Source organism: Triticum urartu, chromosome 1A, assembly GCF_056163025.1.
Source record: "Triticum urartu cultivar PI428250 chromosome 1A, HENAU_Tu73, whole genome shotgun sequence".
Taxonomy (NCBI): domain Eukaryota; kingdom Viridiplantae; phylum Streptophyta; class Magnoliopsida; order Poales; family Poaceae; genus Triticum; species Triticum urartu.
In genome coordinates this window covers 407,001,277-407,020,826 of record NC_141873.1, presented here as the reverse complement: position 1 = coordinate 407,020,826, position 19,550 = coordinate 407,001,277, and positions in this window count along the sequence as shown.

Genomic DNA, 19,550 nt, shown 5'->3' with positions numbered 1-19,550 from the left:
AGTGGGAGGAAAGTAGAACTTGACGAGGTAACTGTACCTGCTCCCTTATTGGAAAGTAGTACATCACAGAAACCTGTTTCTGTGAAATGTACACCAATTAGTGAGGAAGCTAATGATAATGATCATGAAACTTCAGAACAAGATACTACTGAACCTCGTAGATCAACCAGAGTAAGATCCACGCCAGAGTGGTACTGTAATCCTGTTCTGGAAGTCATGCTACTAGATCATGATGAACCTACGAACTATGAAGAAGCGATGGTGAGCCCAGATTCCGCAAAATGGCTTGAAGCCATGAAATCTGAGATGGGATCCATGTATGAGAACAAAGTATGGACTTTGGTTGACTTGCCCAATGATCGGCAAGCAATTGAGAATAAATGGATCTTCAAGAAGAAGACTGACGCTGACGGTAATGTTACTGTCTACAAAGCTCGACTTGTCGCAAAAGGTTTTCGGCAAGTTCAAGGGATTGACTACGATGAGACCTTCTCACCCGTAGCGATGCTTAAGTCTGTCCAAATCATGTTAGCAATTGCCGCATTTTATGATCATGAAATTTGGCAAATGGATGTCAAAACTGCATTCCTGAATGGATTTCTGCAAGAAGAGTTGTATATGATGCAGCCGGAAGGTTTTGTCGATCCAAAGGGAGCTAAAAAAGTGTGCAAGCTCCAGCGATCCATTTATGGACTGGTGCAAGCCTCTCAGAGTTGGAATAAACGCTTTGATAGTGTGATCAAAGCATTTGGTTTTGTACAAACTTTTGGAGAAGCCTGTATTTACAAGAAAGTGAGTGGGAGCTCTGTAGCATTTCTGATATTATATGTAGATGACATATTGCTAATCAGAAATGATATAGAATTTCTGGATAGCATAAAAGGATACTTGAATAAGAGTTTTTCAATGAAAGACCTCGGTGAAGCTGCTTACATATTGGGCATTAAGATCTATAGAGATAGATCAAGACGCTTAATTGGACTTTCACAAAGCACATACCTTGACAAAGTTTTGAAGAAGTTCAAAATGGATCAAGCAAAGAAAGGATTCTTGCCTGTGTTACAAGGTGTGAAATTGAGTAAGACTCAATCCCCGACCAATGCAGAAGATAGAGAGAAAATGAAAGATGTTCCCTATACTTCAGCCATAGGCTCTATCATGTATGCAATGCTGTGTACCAGACCTGATGTGTGTCTTGCTATAAGTCTAGCAGGGAGGTACCAAAGTAATCCAGGAGTGGATCACTGGACAGTGGTCAAGAACATACTGAAATACCTGAAAAGGACTAAGGATATGTTTCTCATATATGGAGGTGACAAAGAGCTCATCGTAAATGGTTACGTTGATGCAAGCTTTGACACTGATCCGGACGATTCTAAATCGCAAACCGGATACGTGTTTACATTAAACGGTGGAGCTGTCAGTTGGTGCAGTTCTAAACAAAGCGTTGTGGCGGGATCTACATGTGATGCGGAGTACATAGCTGCTTCGGAAGCAGCAAAGAAGGAGTCTGGATGAAGGAGTTCATATCCGATCTAGGTGTCATACCTAGTGCATCAGATCCAATGAAAATCTTTTGTGACAATACTGGTGCAATTGCCTTGGCAAAGGAATCCAGATTTCACAAGAGAACCAAGCACATCAAGAGACGCTTCAATTCCATCCGGGATCTAGTCCAGGTGAGAGACATGGAGATTTGCAAGATACATACGGATCTAAACATAGCAGACGCGTTGACTAAGCCTCTTCCACGAGCAAAACATGATCAGCACCAAAGCTCCATGGGTGTTAGAATCATTACTGTGTAATCTAGATTATTGACTCTAGTGCAAGTGGGAGACTGAAGGAAATATGCCCTAGAGGCAATAATAATGTTATTATTTTATTTCCTTATATCATGATAAATGTTTATTATTCATGCTAGAATTTTATTATCCGGAAACATAATACTTGTGTGAATACATAGACAAACCAAACGTCACTAGTATGCCTCTACTTGACTAGCTCGTTAATCAAAGATGGTTATGTTTCCTAACCATAGACATGTGTTGTCATTTGATTAATGGGATCACATCATTAGGAGAATGATGTGATTGACATGACCCATTCCATTAGCTTAGCACCCGATCGTTTAGTATGTTGCTATTGCTTTCTTCATGACTTATACGTGTTCCTATGACTATGAGATTATGCAACTCCCGTTTACCAGAGGAAAACTTTCTGTGCTACCAAACGTCACAACGTAACTGGGTGATTATAAAGGAGCTCTACAGGTGTCTCCAAAGGTACATGTTGGGTTGGCATATTTCGAGATTAGGATTTGTCACTCCGATTGTCGGAGAGGTATCTCTGGGCCCTCTCGGTAATGCACATCACATAAGCCTTGCAAGCATTGCAACTAATGAGTTAGTTGCGAGATGATGTATTACGAAACGAGTAAAGAGACTTGCCGGTAACGAGATTGAACTAGGTATTGAGATACCGACGATCGAATCTCGGGCAAGTAACATACCGATGACAAAGGGAACAACGTATGTTGTTATGCGGTCTGACCGATAAAGATCTTCGTAGAATATGTGGGAGCCAATATGAGCATCCAGGTTCTGCTATTGGTTATTGACCGAAGACGTGTCTCGGTCATGTCTACATTGTTCTTGAACCCGTAGGGTCCGCACGCTTAAGGTTTCGATGACAGTTATATTATGAGTTTATGCATTTTGATGTACCAAAGATTTGTTCGGAGTCCCGGATGTGATCACAGACATGACGAGGAGTCTCGAAATGGTCGAGACATAAAGATTGATATATTGGAAGCCTATATTTGGATATCGTAAGTGTTCCGTGTGAAATCGGGATTTTACCGGAGTACCGGGAGGTTACCGGAACCCCCCGGGAGGTATATGGGCCTTGGTGGGCTTTAGTGGAAGAGAGGAGAGGTGGCCAGGGCTGGGCCACGCACCCCTCCCCCCCTTGTCCGAATAGGACAAGGAGAGGGGGCGGCGCCCCCCCTTCCTTCTCTCTCTCCTCTTTCCCCCTCCCGAATCCTATTCCAACTAGGAAAGGGGGAATCCTACTCCCGGTGGGAGTAGGACTCCTCCTGGAGCGCCCTCCTCCTAGCCGGTCGCACCCCCCCCCCTTGATCCTTTATATACGGGGGCAGGGGCACCCCTAGACACACAAGTTGATCCACGTGATCATATTCTTAGCCGTGTGCGGTGCCCCCTTCCACCATAATCCTCGATAATATTGTAGCGGTGCTTAGGCGAAGCCCTGCGACGATAGTACATCAAGATCGTCACCACGCCGTCGTGCTGACGGAACTCTTCCCTGACACTTTGCTGGATCGGAGTCCGGGGATCATCATCGAGCGAACGTGTACTAGAACTCGGAGGTGCCGTAGTTTCGGTGCTTGATCGGTCGGGCCGTGAAGACGTATGACTACATCAACCGCGTTGTGCTAACGCTTCCTCTGTCGACCTACAAGGGTATGTAGATCACACTCTCCCCTCCCATTGCTATGCATCACCATGATCTTGCGTGTGCATAGGAAATTTTTTGAAATTACTACGTTCCCCAACAGCAACTGCATCAATGTGTTCTGTTGTTGGATCAACTGGGTGAGCTCCGGTGGAAAGGTAAATCCAGGGTCACGTCTCGGCGGCATCTGAGGGTTTATAAAAGATGAGATTTAAGAATAGAGGGGGTCTAAAGAGAAAACACTACCCATATGCACATGAGGCAAAAGCAAACAATTCACTTCATTCAATCAAACAAGGGCATACAATCGATGTAACTATCACAAAAGTGCTCGGACTACTGTATTTACATGGTGGACTACTACTACTAATGAGGTGGTCTACTAGAAATATTCTTCGGTTGCAGACTCCATGATATCTGCTCCGGCTTCATCAACATAGTCATCATCGCTATCATCTGGGTCCGAGTCGGTGTCGTCGATGATGATGTAGTCTTCTGGGCGAATCTCCTTGGGTTCTTCGTCTTCTTCTACTGGTGTAGGGCCTCCCATAAATATTCCGATCTTCTTGATCAGATCGTCATTCTTCTCCACCAATACTTCAATTTCTTCTTCATAATCTTCACGTGTAGCCTTGAGTTCTTCCTCCAGTTCTTTGATTCTTGTCCTTGCCTTCTTTAGGTCTATCATGTCGGCGCACATCTGGTTCTCCTGTCGTCGAATGTGCTGGTTTAATTCCTGGATAAAAGCTGCAATTAATCTATCCTTTCTGGTGCTGATCATCTCCCAGTGCTCATCTCGGCGCCCACAAATCTGGTAGATAGTATCCTTGAGATCATTGCGGTAGACTTCTCCAATGCGTCCCGTGGCGATGTGAGCTGCCATGCTCTTTCCTAGACTCCAAGTTGGTGCATCAAAAGAAAACTCTACGGGCTCAGTGACTGGCATGAACGTCCTTCCTGGAACTTGAACTTGAATCATCCAGCGCTCTTCTTCAGGTAAGGTGGCGTTGTAGGTTCCGGTGAAGCTTGGTACTCCTATGTTCAGGTATCTAGTGACTTCCTTCAAGTGACGTCCAAAGGGTGTATCTTCATCCGGTTGCGTGAACTTGTTCCTTGCATCCGCCATCCTAAAGAATAGAAAAGATGACAAGTCAGAAAGAGAAGAGAGTGAATAGTGTTCTAGGTCTTTAGCTTAGTGGTTGTGTCCTACAGTCAGCGTGTGCTCTGATACCATCTCTGTAGCGACCAGACCTCAAACGGTCTGATCTCTGTGCTTAGGTGTCATCCCTGGATCAGTAATGCTGACACCACACAGTACTTGGAGGATTTATAACAGAGTAGCAATCACACACTTATTACATCGAGTGTCTCAATAGAGAACTTATTATTGTCGGCGTTCTGGGAACGGGGGTCCCCAGACTTGCCTGCCTGCGGCCTGCGGCGTGGCCCAAAGGGGGGGCCTAGCACGGCCCGTCTTCACCAACACAAACCCAAGACCCTCGCGAGGGGCCAAGCCTCGCAGGGCGAACGACGCGAAGCTTCCTCAGACACGGCCTCATCAGGCTGGCTCACGAGGGGGTGGAGAGATCAAGGCGGGGTACCTCACGAGGTGCCCATGACGCAAACCATGACGACTCAGGGCACCAGGCGGGTGCCAGTCCGCGCAGCGTCCTCCTTTCCTCTTTGGTGCAAAGGGGGCAAGCGCAGCCGCAGAGTACCGAGGCATCAGACAAAGGTTGCCATTTCGGTGCAACGAGACCAAGACCAGGAGGACTACGAGACGGAGGTCACCATGGAGCCCAAGACGGCGTCATCACCAGAGCTTTGCGCAGGAGAAGACTACTTTTGTCAGGATAGCTGATACTTGCTGTCCCCCTTCAAATTAGCCCGCCATTGTTGGCTTCCTTCCCGCTCGATATTTGGGAAGAGGACCAGGGCCTCTATAAATAGGACCAGCCACCCACACAGCAAGGGGTCGGTCAGTTGGAGGAAAGCAGAGAGAGAGAAAGGTGACTGAACACCTCCGAGCAGTTCGTCGCCCCAGCCAAGAACAGACCCTCGCGAGGCTGTTCTTCCTTGTATTGTTCATCATCATCAGCCCAAGAGGCAATCCACCACACCACACACTGGAGTAGGGTATTACACCACAACGGTGGCCCGAACCAGTATAAACCCTGTGTCTCTTGTGTTGTTCTTTCTTTAGTTTAGATCCTAGCATGGCGGAGGGGTGCAGGTAGGTAGGAGGCGAAATCTCTGCGCGCACCCTAGTGTTCGAACCTCAAGGGTCTGCCGGAACCCGAAATCCGACATTTGGCGCGCCAGGTAGGGGTGCACCGGAATTCGTCTTCCACCGCTCCGTGCCCCGTCACGTCGTCATCACCATGCCCGGCGACCAGGAGGGCAACCCAGACCCATGGGCGGCATGGCCCGCCCGCGCAGAGCCGCTCGCCTCAGGCGACCCCGTGCCCCAGGCAGCTCGCGGTCCGCAGGGCGCTGCGGGCCGCGGGCGACGCGGATAGGCTTCGACAGCTCTCACACCGCGGCAGGCGCGGTCGGCAGCAAGGGCCTCCAATCACGCCACGACCACGACACCATACACCCGCCGGGAGCAAGCGAACTCGAGGGCCGCGCTCACGGTGGCCCGAGAGCTGCTGTAGTGCAGACTGCTGGAGGGCGGCCGCGACGTGCTGCTGGAGCGGGTGGCAGAGCTCCTGGGCTTCGCCGCCTCGGGGGCTCACCCCTTCTGCACCCAGCTCCCATCTCCAACCCAGGGCGGCCCGCGCGGGGGCCCCTCGCGCGCCCGCGAGCTCCAAGGCTACTCCAACACCAGCGAGGCTGTCAGCACCGGACTGGCGGCGGCGCAGCCCCCGCTCCTGGTCTGCGAAGAAGAAGGGCTCGACATGACCCGCGGCCAGTGGACAGCCGCGCTGCCACCCCACGGTAAGCGCGTCAGGCAGGACCGTGTGGCGCACAGAGCACTACGGCGTGGCCTTCGGGGTGGCGGCGCCATAGGAATACGTGCCCCTCATGATGGACCAAGGACACTCACACGAGGGCGAACCAAGCTCGCTCCTCAGCCCAAGCCGGGGGGACGAGGCGCCAGAAGCTGAGCCCTTCCAGGAGTCTTGGGACGGTCCCACTGGGCATGCTGGAAGCAACGATTATCGGGTACCGCTAATTCTTCAGCAGGCATACGCTAACCATGGATCGCAGGAGGTGCAGGTTGCCGCAGCGGGCAGCTGCCCCGCTCCCACAGCCTCCTACCCCTCGGGAGGAGGACGCAGGGGGCTGCAGGAGAGGGGCAGGGATTCGACATCACCACCATGACGTTTGGAGCAAGGTGTTCTCAGGAGGTAGGCCCTCCGCTGGGGAGGTGCCCCAGGGCCTGCAACCGGCGGAGGACCCGTGGTCGTCGGGGGAACCGCTGGCGACCGCTCTACCCCATCGACGGCGTCCTGGTTTCCGGTCGTCATTGATGGCACTAGAGTGTGGCGCAAGGCGGGGCCCTCATCTGGCAATATGAAGCAAGGCCCAGTGCCTGTGAAGCTCGCCGCCCCGTGACACTCTCACGTAATAATGAGTGGGGCTGTACACGCCCCGGAGTCTCAGGGGTGCCGGCCTCAGGCCCTGGGGCTCCCTCCCACACCCAGTGGCAACACTTAGCTCCGCGCTGGTGAGAAGACGTCCAAGACTAGACTAGGTGCCGGACGCGGCCTTTTGTTTGCTTTCGTTGCTCTTCCACTTGGTTGTCGCTTTTCCCCGCTGGATTCAAGTTGGATTCGAATTTGAGATTTGCGTGTGTTCAGGGAAGGGGTGCTTAGTCTCGTTCGAGCAATTTCTCGCGTTTTGGTTACCACTTCACCTCAGCCGCCTCCCCTCGCGAGCCCCTCGCGAGCCGGGTCAGGCCTAGCTTGCGCGCAGCCCAGACTGCCGCCACCGCGTCCTCTCAAGAGGGTGTTTTACTGCAGATCCTACGGATTCAATCAGGGGACACTCAGGACACCACAACCCCCGCGGGCTACCTCAGGGCCAGCGTGGAACAAAGGTATACCAGCCGACCAGCGCGTCGCTTAAGCCAGCCACTTGGCGTGGGCGCATGGGCGATGTAGCTTCTACTGATACGATAAACACAAGTTTTACATGAGGGGCCCCCCTCCAAAATGCTCGGCCAAAACCTGAGTTCTATTCATGCAGGGTAAGGACGCAGGAACGATGTACAGTCAGTCGGACGAATCCCCCAATGCGTCCTCAGGAGCACCACCTGAGCCGTTGCTGGCGCCGCTGAACTCGCCATCGCTGTCCGCATCGCCGCTAGCGGCATCAGGGCCGCCCATCGTGCTGCCCTCGTCGGCCGCCACGATCGCATCATCGTTGTCTGAGGCAAAGGCCCTGATAAGAGCATCCACATTGCCCTCCACCCAGTGCGCCAGGTCGCCTCGGACAGCCTAGGGGACTGGGGCGATGGCGGCATCAAAATCAAAATGGGGATCCATGTTCTGGAGGTGACTAAAGACACGGGAAAAGGCGCGCCTGAGCAGGGCGCGGCTCCTCTCCTCCACCAACCTGTCAGCCTTGGTCGACCGCGCCTCCAGCTGCTTCACCACATCAGTGAAGAACTGGAGATTGCCCGCGTAGTTGATTGCGTGCGGCTCACCGACGGCCTCCTCGCAGATGTTGCCCAAGGCCACATTGGCTCTCTCCCGAAGAGTGGTGAGCATGGGGCCATGCTCATGCTCCAAGATCCGCCACTGACGTATCTCGTCCGCATTCTGACGCGCGACGGCCTTAGCCTCCTCCACCCGCTGGCGAAGAAGGAGCACCTCAGCCTGGGAGGTGGTTAACTCACCTCGCGCTACCTCAAGGGCGGCCCGGGAAGCATCGGCCCGCCGCACCGCCTCCTCCAGCTTGGCCCTCAAAGCGGCAGTCCTGCCTTCAGCTTCGGCCCGGATCAACCCCAGCTTCTCTTCGAACTCGTGCTCGAGGTTCAAATGTGCCATCGCCACTCGACGTCCGACCTCCTCCAGGACGCGGGCTTCCTGTGCAGCAACATCATCCTCTGCCTGCGTCACCAAGCACTCCCTCGTCTCCAGACGCTCGTACTCGCGGGTACGTTCGGCGGCTTCCAGTGTCAGCGCCTCCTCACGCTTATGGAGCTCTGCTGAGTCACCAGAGGCCACCTTCATCAACGCGAGGGCTGCCTCGCGCAGCTCCACCTGCTCCTCCAGCGAGTGGCACCAGGCTAGAAGCTCCCAAGCCCGCTCCTCCACAGCCGTTCGCCGCCGGTCAGCTTCCCGAGCCTCCTCAGCGGCCCGAGACCAGGCCTCCCGAGAGGCTACCAACGACGCCTTGGCCTCTGCTTCATCAAGATCACGCTGACGACGCGCAAGGGCGATGGCGCCCTCCAGCTCGCGCCTCTCTGCAGCCAGGCGCAGGCCCTCGGCCTCAAGGCGCGCGTCTTCATCAGCAAGCTCCTCACCAAGGAGGCTCACTGCGTCAGTCGCCCTTCGAAGGAATCCTTGGCAGAGAGCGCGACGCTCCCGAGCAGGCTCGAGCACGTCTTCCACACCATCATCCGCCCCAAGCAAGCGCCGGGGGCCGTGAGTCAGCACTCCCCCTCCGGGCTGGGGGCTGGCACCCTCGCGACGGCCGGGCACGCCACGTCAGAAGCCCGGCCTGGGGCCAGCCCGTCCTTAGGAGAAGAGCGCAGGAAGCGCCTCAGCCAATCGCAGTTCACGACCAGGCAAGAGGCCCATGGCAGGCTGGCTATGCCACGAGAAGGCCCGCGAAGGAGGATCACGAGGTGCGCGGGGCCACGGTGCGCCTCGGGATGGTTCGCCTCTTCGATCGCCCTCACCACAAGGGCTCCGCTGCTCGGAGCGCTCGAGGACGGTGGAGGGGGCGAAGCCAAGGGGGACGGCTCCTCAGCCGTCTCCGCAAGCTCGGCTGGAAGGGGCCTGCGGAGCAAGGCTCAGTACAAGTAACAGAAGGATCAGGAGCCGGGAAAGGAGAAGGCTTACTCATCAGTGGCGAAGTACTTCCTACGCTTCAGCAGGCGACAAGGGTAATCGTCGCCCAGGGCCTCCCTTCTCTTCCGGAGAGCCTCGAAGTTCACGCAGAAGCGCCCAAGAGTTGGGCGCATGGATCAACCTTCGATGAAGACGGAGCATCAAGGCCATCTGCGGCAGAGGCGCCTGCCTGATGTGCGCTGCCAATCGCCTCCCCAAGAGACGCAGCTGGAGCCTCAGGGGCCCCAGTCGCAGGCACTGAGAGCAGCTGCTCGCCACCCTCAGCCTCAGCGGCACGGGCCCCAAGAGCTGCTTCCTCATGAGCCTCGCCCGGCGCTGTCACCGCGCCGGGAGCCCCCTCGGCCTCTGGCGCCTCGTGCCCTGCTCCGCCACTCGAGGATGAGTCGCCTTGGCCGACTGGTAGGGCAGTCACCACCACTGGGTTCTCGCGAGGCCCCTGAAGGCCGGCGGGGCGCGGCCCCCACTCATCAAAGACAGGCATCTGCTTCACAAAGTCGCCCCTGCTCTGGCAGCTGTATAGCAAGGCCCCTCCCTGCCGGACGCTGCCGGGGTTGGGGTCCCCAGCCAGGGTCAAGAGCGCCGTCCTCAGCACCTCAGGAGTCAGGTCCTCTTCCTGGAGCCTCATACGATCCTCGCGCCCACGGAAGGCCCACATCCGGCGAGAGTGGCGTTGAAGAGGAGCAATGCGGCATAGCAGGAACTCCTTCACCACCTTGGGCGCTGTCATGCCAAGCGACCTCAAGAGCGCGAAGCGGCGCCAGACGAAGATGAGCCGGGGGCTCTCAAGCATCTCCTGGCCCCAGCCCGAATTGGGGACGACAGGTGAGGTCGGCTCCAATAGCAGGGGGCTGGGCACCCCTGCGTCCACATACAGCCGTCGCTCGCGGAACCCGACCGCGGGCAGGGGGAGCTTGAAGTCAATCCCAGAGGCCGCTGTCTCAGGCGTGGCAACGAAGCTCATGCAAGCCCAGCATTGGGTAGGGTTGACAAGATGCAATGAGAAGAGGTGGCACAGCAAGGCAACTGAAGGAGGGATGCCCATCATAGCTTCGCAAACAAAGGCGAAGACTGAAAGGAGGGTGATGGATTCAAGACCCAGATGCATCATGTGGATCTGATAGTGGGAAAGCACGGCGTTGAAGAAATCAGAAAAGGGGGGAACCAGACCCGCCCACAGGGCGTCGGCAAGATACGAGACCTCGGTGGCTGTCCTGTCGATGGAGAAGTGGGACGCGGGCCAGGCCGTCGTCCTCCCGCATTCATTGAATATGGTGGCCAGAGCCAAGATGACCTTACCCAAGCCCTCGGTGGGGGCCGCCGACGGCGGCGGGCAAGGCAGAGACACGGGTTTCTTCCCTCTCCCCTTCTTCGTCGGAGCCATGGCGATGGGAAGGGGGGAGGGAGGTTCGAGATTGAGTTGAAAACAGAAACCGGAGTTCGAGCGGAGGAAGGACAGAGGGCGCTCGAGCGATAAAAGGGGAACGGCTGTGTACGACAACGGGTCCGCCTAGCACGGCGCAAGATAAGGAGGGCGTGGGGGAACAGTGCCGCCCACGTCCAATCAACCGCCACGCGGTGCCCAAGGCCGCAGGCTGTTAGGGCCCGCGGCGCTTCGCTCTTGCCCTTCCGCCTCCCTGCACGGTCAAGCTCGGGCGCGCCTTGAGCCCGGGGGCTACTGTCGGCGTTCTGGGAATGGGGGTCCCCAGACTTGCCTGCCTGCGGCCTACGGCGTGGCTCAAAGGGGGGGCCTAGCACGGCCCGTCTTCACCAACACAAACCCAAGACCCTCGCGAGGGGCCAAGCCTCACGGGCGGACGACGCGAAGCTTCCTCAGACACGGCCTCATCAGGCTGGCTCACGAGGGGGCGGAGAGATCAAGGCGGGGTACCTCACGAGGTGCCCATGACGCAAACCATGACGACTCAGGGCGCCAGGCGGGTGCCAGTCCGCGCAGCGTCCTCCTTTCCTCTTTGGTGCAAAGGGGGCAAGCGCAGCCGCGGAGTACCAAGGCATCAGGCAAAGGTTGCCATTTCGGTGCAACGAGACCAAGACCAGGAGGACTACGAGACGGAGGTCACCATGGAGCCTAGGACGGCGTCATCACCAGAGCTTTGCGCAGGCGAAGACTACTTTTGTCAGGATAGCTGATACTTGTTGTCCCCCTTCAAATTAGCCCGCCATTGTTGGCTTCCTTCCCGCTCGATATTTGGGAAGAGGACCAGGGCCTCTATAAATAGGACCAGCCACCCACACAGCAAGGGGTCGGTCAGTTGGAGGAAAGCAGAGAGAGAGAAAGGTGACTGAACTCTTCCGAGCAGTTCGTCGCCCCAGCCAAGAACAGACCCTCGTGAGGCTGTTCTTCCTTGTATTGTTCATCATCATCAGCCCAAGAGGCAATCCACCACACCACACACTGGAGTAGGGTATTACACCACAACAGTGGCCCGAACCAGTATAAACCCTGTGTCTCTTGTGTTGTTCTTTCCTTAGTTTAGATCCTAGCATGGCGGAGGGGTGCAGGTAGGTAGGAGGAGAAATCTCCACGCACCCCGGTGTTCGAACCTCAAGGGTCTGCCGGAACCCGAAATCCAACAATTACAATAAATATGGCTTAAGGCCATCTAATAACGATAACAGCGGAAGGCTTGGAAGATAAGTGAGTCCATCAACTCCAACGGCATCACTGAGTATAGAACCATGACCTAAAAACTCCTTAATCGTCGTCTGAAAAGTCTGCAACATTAACGTTGCAGCCCGAAACGGGTCAGCACATGGAATATGCTGGCAAAGTAACACATAGAGAGTAATGGAATGAAACAGCTATACTATATGCATATTTGGCTGGTGCAAAGCTTTATGGTTACAGTTTTGCGTAAAGCCAATTTTTCCCTACTACAAAGGAATAAATTTAATTTAACTATCATGGTAGTTGTTAAACATTGAGAATGGTTGACAGCATTCGCAATCCCAATTAAGCATCATCATTAAACAAAACCCAACAAAATTAATTTAGAGTAACATGTTGACATTCACATAACAATCCAAGTACTAGATACTCAAGATGTCCATAACCGGGGACACGGCTAACCATGATTAGTTTATACACTTTGCAGAGGTTTGCGCACTTCTCCCCACAAGACTCGATCGCCTCCGTTTGGTTTCTCGCACTACATGGTGTTTGAGAAGACGGATGACTGAGACATAGTCTTTCAGAAGCGCTAGCACCTTACGATGGGTAGACCATTACACCTACTTTCCCCTACATCTGCTAGTCTATCCTGTAAGAGTTCGCATGACTTAATCAACTATGCTAGAGCCCATAATAGCTTGTGGCTGCACACGGAAGTTTCTAGTATGAAAAATCTCATGACCCCTTTGGGCCTGGGTGGCGGTCCATAAAAAAACAGGCAATCCTGGAATACCCAGGTACCTCAATCCACCCAGATGTGTGTTTAAGTTGCCACCTTAGATAAACCATTAATTTAACAAGCTCACATCTGTCATGGATATCACTCACCCAATCCACGTCTACTAGCATAGCATGGCATAATAGGCAAACGTAGAAGTAACTCCCAAAGGTTTGATAATAAACAGGTAATAGGTACTACCTCAACTACTTCCCGTCCCACAATTTAATTAGATCCTAATCATGCAATGTTTGAGGATTTATCTAATGCAATAAAACTGGCTAGTAGGAGGTATGATCAAAGTGTTACTTGCCTTGCTGATGATCCGCGAAACCTAGAGATTCGAAGTAACAGGCGACACACTCCAGGCATTCTATCGCAGACAAACAAACAAGCATACAATAAGTATTCATCTAATGCATAGGTAAAACTCAAATAAGAGATCTAACCAGAAAGTTCAACTTAAGAACTCCGGTTTGCAAAAAGAATCAAATCAAACGAAGCAACGAAAGTGAAACGACAAAAGAAACAGGCTTCGTTTACTATTCTGGATCTAGGGCAATTTTTACAGTGGCAAAAACTTGTTTAAGTTGGTTAAACAGTTAGAGGGTTTCGAGACGAAACTCCAGGCGCTTGAATCGCCTGATTCCGATAACCGAGCAAAAAGTTATACTAAAACGAAAATCGGATGAGGAATCGCGATCAGAAAAATCGCGGATTTAATCCGAGAAAAGAAGAACGACGAACGTTCGCTAGAACGAATGAACGGACAAACGCTCGCTAAATAAATAAATCGGAAAAACCGATCTATTTAAAAAAACCTAAACAAAAAAAATAAAACCGCGACTTTTTTTCTTTTTGTAACCTCGGGCGGCGGGTCCGGCGGCGGCGATGGCGGCTCCGGCGGCGGGCGACGGCGGCTAGGGTTTCGGGCGCGGTGGGCTGGGGCGGCTCGGGGCGGCGCTATTTAAAGGCTGCCCCCGGGCGGAGTCCCGCTCGGGTACGGCCCGAAGTTGGTTCGCGTTTTTTTAAATAATTACGCGCAGAAAAACAAATAAAAGAAATACTAAACGGACTCCAAAAATCTTGAAATAAATTTTCCCGGGCTTCTAAAATCAAGCCGCACAAGGTGAACATTTATTTGGGGCCTAAATGCAATTTTGAAAAACACACATTTTTCCTAAATTTAAATAAAATACCCAAAAACTCCGAGATAAAATCTTGTTTGATTTTATTATCAAATCCTCAATATTTCTTTATTTTGGGAAAGTCATTTTATTCCCTCTCTCATATTTTTGTAATAGAAATAATTGATGATAAAATAATTAAAATCAAATGATCCTATTCTCAAAATTTGAGAAAACTCAAATATGAAAATAACGAAATCCCCAACTCTCTCTGTGGGTCCTTGAGTTGCGTAGAATTTCTAGGATCAAAGCCAAAAGCAAATAAATTATGATATGCATTGATGATCTAGTGTATAACATTCCAAATTGAAAATTTGGGATGTTACAGTTCATCGTTCTGATTCAGCCTATTATGAATGAAACATGTTTGCAATGACAATTAGAGATTATAGTTGCTAATGCCATGCTTAATTTGCTAGGAGTTTATAATGGTTTACCTTGCGTGCCAACATGCTATTAAAATGGTTGTGATGTGGTATGATAAGGTCGTGTTCTCCTTTGAATAATTCGAGTGGCTTGACTTGGCACATGTTCACGCATGTAGTTGAAATAAAATTAACATGGCCTCCATGATATTTATGTTCATGGTGAATTATATCCTACTCATGCTTGCATTCAGTGTTGATTAATTTTAATGCATGTTCATGACTGTTGTCGCTCTCTAGCTGGTCGCTTCCCAGTCTCTTTCTATCCTTCACTTCTACTAAGCGGGAATACTGCTTTTGCATCCAACTCCATAAATCCCAAAGTTATTCCATATGAGTGCACCATACCTTCCTATATGCGGTATCTACCTGCCGTTCCAAGTAAATTTGTATGTGCCAAACTCTAAACCTTCAAATAAACATTCTGTTTTGTATGCTCGAATAGCCCATGTATCAACCAGGGCTGTCTGTATCTTCGATGCTAGGCGGGTTATTCTCAAGAGGAGTGGACTCCGCTCCTCACTCATGAGAAAATGGCTGGTCACTAGGATGCCCAGTCCCATGCTCAAATCAAATAAAAATAATTGCAAACAAAACTCCCCCGGGATTGTTGTTAGTTGGAGCCACCCGTTGTTTTGAGCAAGCCATGGATTGATGCTTGTTGGTGGTGGGGGAGTATAAACTTTACCATTCGGCTTGGGAACTGCCTATAATGTGTGTAGCATGGAAGATATCGAAATCTCTCGGTTGTTATGTTGACAATGAAAGTATACCGCTCAAAATATTATTCATCTCTATTTCAAAACCAAGCTCTGGCACCTCTACAAATCCCTGCTTCCCTCTGAAGAAGGGCTTATCTATTTACTTTTATGTTGAGTCATCACCCTCTTATTAAAAAGGGATAATTAGATTTATGCCCCTAGTTGTGTCCCACTCGTCTGTTTTACCCCTAATTCCCAAAAGTCACCGGTTCTATCCAAATCACTTTGCTCCTCTTATGCTTTTGCCCTTTGACCGTTTGACCATCAGTTTGAAAACTTCATAACTAATTCATATTAAATCAGAAAAATGCAAATAAGATACCAAAATGTTTAGAAAAACATCACCTATATGTCAGTGTCATTTGCATCCATGAAAAAAGTGTTGGAAAGTGCCCATCCGAGTTTTAGCTCTTATGCTACCACCATGAATAGTAAAATCTAAAAAAGTTCAAAAAAAGTCAAAAATAATTTGGTGGCAAAGAATGACAAATGTTTTACGTGTCTGCCAAGTTTCATCAGGGAATAACATTCGTGGGTGCCGCGGCAAAAAACAATCAGCACTCCAAAATAGATTATTTTTTGCCACGACTTCCAGGAGTGTCGTTCCCTAATGAAACTTGGCAACCACTTAGAACACTTGTCGTTCTTTGCCACCATATTTTTTTGAATTTTTTTCAATTTTTTTAGAGTTTACTATTCATGGTGGTATCAAAAGAGCTAAAACTCGGATGTGCACTTTCCAACACTTTTTTCATGAATGCAAATGACACTGACATATAGGTGATGTTTTTCTGAACATTTTGGTATCTTATTTGCATTTTTTCGATTTTGTATGAATTAGTTATGAAGTTTTCAAACTGACGGTCAAACAGTCAAAGGGCAAAAGCATAAGAGGATCAAAGTGACTTGGACAGAACCGGTGACTTTTGGGAATTAGGGGTAAAACAGACGAGTGGAACACAACTAGGGGCATAAATCTAATTATCCCTATTAAAATGCACTAGTTGGAGAGCACCGCTGTCATTTGCATGTATTATTGTTAGTTACATTGAGTATGACTTGACTGGATCTCTTTTACCATGAATTACAATTTCTAGTCAGTCCTTGATCTTCAGGGGTGCTCTGCATTTATGTTTTGCGGTCTCGGAAAGGGCTAGCGAGATACCATCTTGTTATATCATATTATGATTGTTTTGAGAAAGTGTTGTCATCCGAGATTTATTATTATTGCTTGCTAGTTGATTATGCCATTGATATGAGTAAACATGAGACCTAAATGTTATTGTGAATATGGTTAGTTAATAATCTTTGCTGAAAACTTGAATGCTGGTTTACATATTTACAACAACAAGAGCAAACAGAGTTTGTGAAAGTTTTTCTTTATCACTTTCAGTTTATCAACTGAATTGCTTGAGGACAAGCAAAGGTTTAAGCTTGGGGGAGTTGATACATCTCCAACGTATCAACTTTTCCAAACACTTTTGCCCTTATTTTGGACTCTAACTTGCATGATTTGAATGGAACTAACCCGGACTGACGCAGTTTTCAGCAGAATTGCCATGGTGTTATTTTTGTGCAGAAATAAAAGTTCTTGGAATGACCTGAAAATTAACGGAGATTGATTTTGGAATATATAAAAAATACTGGCGAAAGAATCAAGGCCTGGGGGCCCACACCCTGTCCACGAGGGTGGGGGCGCGCCTACCCCCCTGGGCGCACCCCCTGCCCCGTGGGCCCCCTGGTGCTCCTCCGACCTCAACTCCAACTCTATATATTCATGTTCGGGGAGAAAAAAAATCAGGGAGAAGGATTCATCCCGTTTTACCGATACGGAGCCGCCGCCAAGCCCTAAACTCTCTCGGGAGGGCTGATCTGCAGTCCGTTCGGGGCTCCGGAGAGGGGAATCCGTCGCCATCCTCATCATCAACCTTCCTCCATCACCAATTTCATGATGCTCACCGTCGTGCGTGAGTAATTCCATCGTAGGCTTGCTGGAAGGTGATGGGTTGGATGAGATTTATCATGTAATCGAGTTAGTTTTGTTAGGGTTTGATCCCTAGTATCCACTATGTTCTGAGATTGATGTTGCTATGACTTTGGTATGCTTAATGCTTGTCACTAGGGCCCGAGTGCCATGATTTCAGATCTGAACCTATTATGTTTTCATGAATATATGTGAGTTCTTGATCCTATCTTGCAAGTCTATAGTGACCTATTATGTGTTATGGTGCGTTAACCCCGAAGTGACAATAATCGGTATACTTACCGGTGATGATCGTAGTTTGAGGAGTTCATTTATTCACTAAGTGTTAATTTTTTGGTCCGGTACACTATTAAAAGGAGGCCTTAATATCCCTTAGTTTTCAATAGGACCCCGCTGCCATGGGAGGGTAGGACAAAAGATGCCATGCAAGTTCTTTTCCATAAGCACGCATGACTATATTCGGAATACATGCCTACGTTACATTGATGAAATGGAGCTAGTTCTGTGTCACCCTATGTTATAACTATTGCATGAGGAATCGCATCCAACATAATCATCCATCACTGATCCAATGCCTACGAGCTTTTCATATATTGTTCTTCGCTTATTTACTTTCCCGTTGCTACTGTTACAATCACTATAAAACCAAAAATATTACTTTTGCTACCGTTACCACTACTATCATATTACTTTGCTACTAAATACCTTGCTGCTGATATTAAATTTCCAGGTATGGTTGAATTGACAACTCAGCTATTAATACTTGAGAATATTCTTTGGCTCCCCTTGTGTCGAATCAATAAATTTGGGTTGAATACTCTACCCTCGGAAATTGTTGCGATCCCCTATACTTGTGGGTTATCATCCACGTGGGTGGGGGGCGCGCCTACCCCCCTGGGCGCGCCCCCTGCCTCGTGGGCCCCCTAGTGCTCCACCGACCTCAACTCCAACTCTATATATTCACGTTCGGGGAGAAAAAAATCAGAGAGAAGGATTCATCGCGTTTTACGATACGGAGCCGCCGCCAAGCCCTAATCTCTCTCGGGAGGGCTGATCTGGAGTCCGTTCGGGGCTCCGGAGAGGGGAATCTGTCGCCATCATCATCAACAACCTTCCTCCATGTCCAATTTCATGATGCTCACCATCGTCCGTGAGTAATTCCATCGTAGGCTTGCTGGACGGTGATGGGTTGGATGAGATTTATCATGTAATCGAGTTAGTTTGTTAGGGTTTGATCCCTAGTATCCATTATGTTCTGAGATTGATGTTGCTATGACTTTACTATGGTTAATGCTTGTCACTAGGGCCCGAGTGCCATGATTTCAGATCTGAACCTATTATGTTTTCATGAATATATGTGAGTTCTTGATCCTATCTTGCAAGTCTATAGTCACCTATTATGTGTTATGATCCGTTAACCCCGAAGTGACAATAATCGGGATACTTACCGGTGATGACCGTAGTTTGAGGAGTTCATGTATTCACTAAGTGTTAATGCTTTGGTCCGGTACTCTATTAAAAGGAGGCCTTAATATCCCTTAGTTTTCAATAGGACCCCGCTGCCACGGGAGGGTAGGACAAAAGATGTCATGCAAGTTCTTTTCCATAAGCACATATGACTATATTCGGAATACGTGCCTACATTACATTGATGAATTGGAGCTAGTTCTGTGTCACCCTGTGTTATAACTGTTGCATGAGGAATCGCATCTGATATATATCCATCACTTATCCATTGCCTATGAGCTTTTCACATATTGACCTTTGCTTAGTTACTTTTCCGTTGCCACTGTTACAATCACTACAAAACCAATACTATTACTTTTGCCACAGTTACCGTTACTTCCATATTACTTTGCTACTAAATACTTTGCTGCAGATATTAAGTCTTTCAGGTGTGGTTGAATTGACAACTCAACTGTTAATACTTGAGAATATTCTTTGGCTCCCGTTGTGTCGAATCAATAAATTTGGGTTGAATACTCTACCCTCGAAAACTATTGCGATCCCCTATACTTGTGGGTTATCAGAGGTCCAGGAATACCAACTATACCATGCTCTATTAAAAGAAATTATGTCAAAACTACTTTATGTGATTTAGGAGCTAGTGTTAGTGTTATGCCTTTCTCTTTATATAAAAGACCTGATTTGAATAAACTCACACCTACTGAGATATCATTGCAAATGGCTGACAAATCAACTCCCATACCTATCGGTATTTGCGAGGATGTGTCTGTTCTTGTTCCAAATGTTACTATCTTAACATACTTTGTTATACTTGAG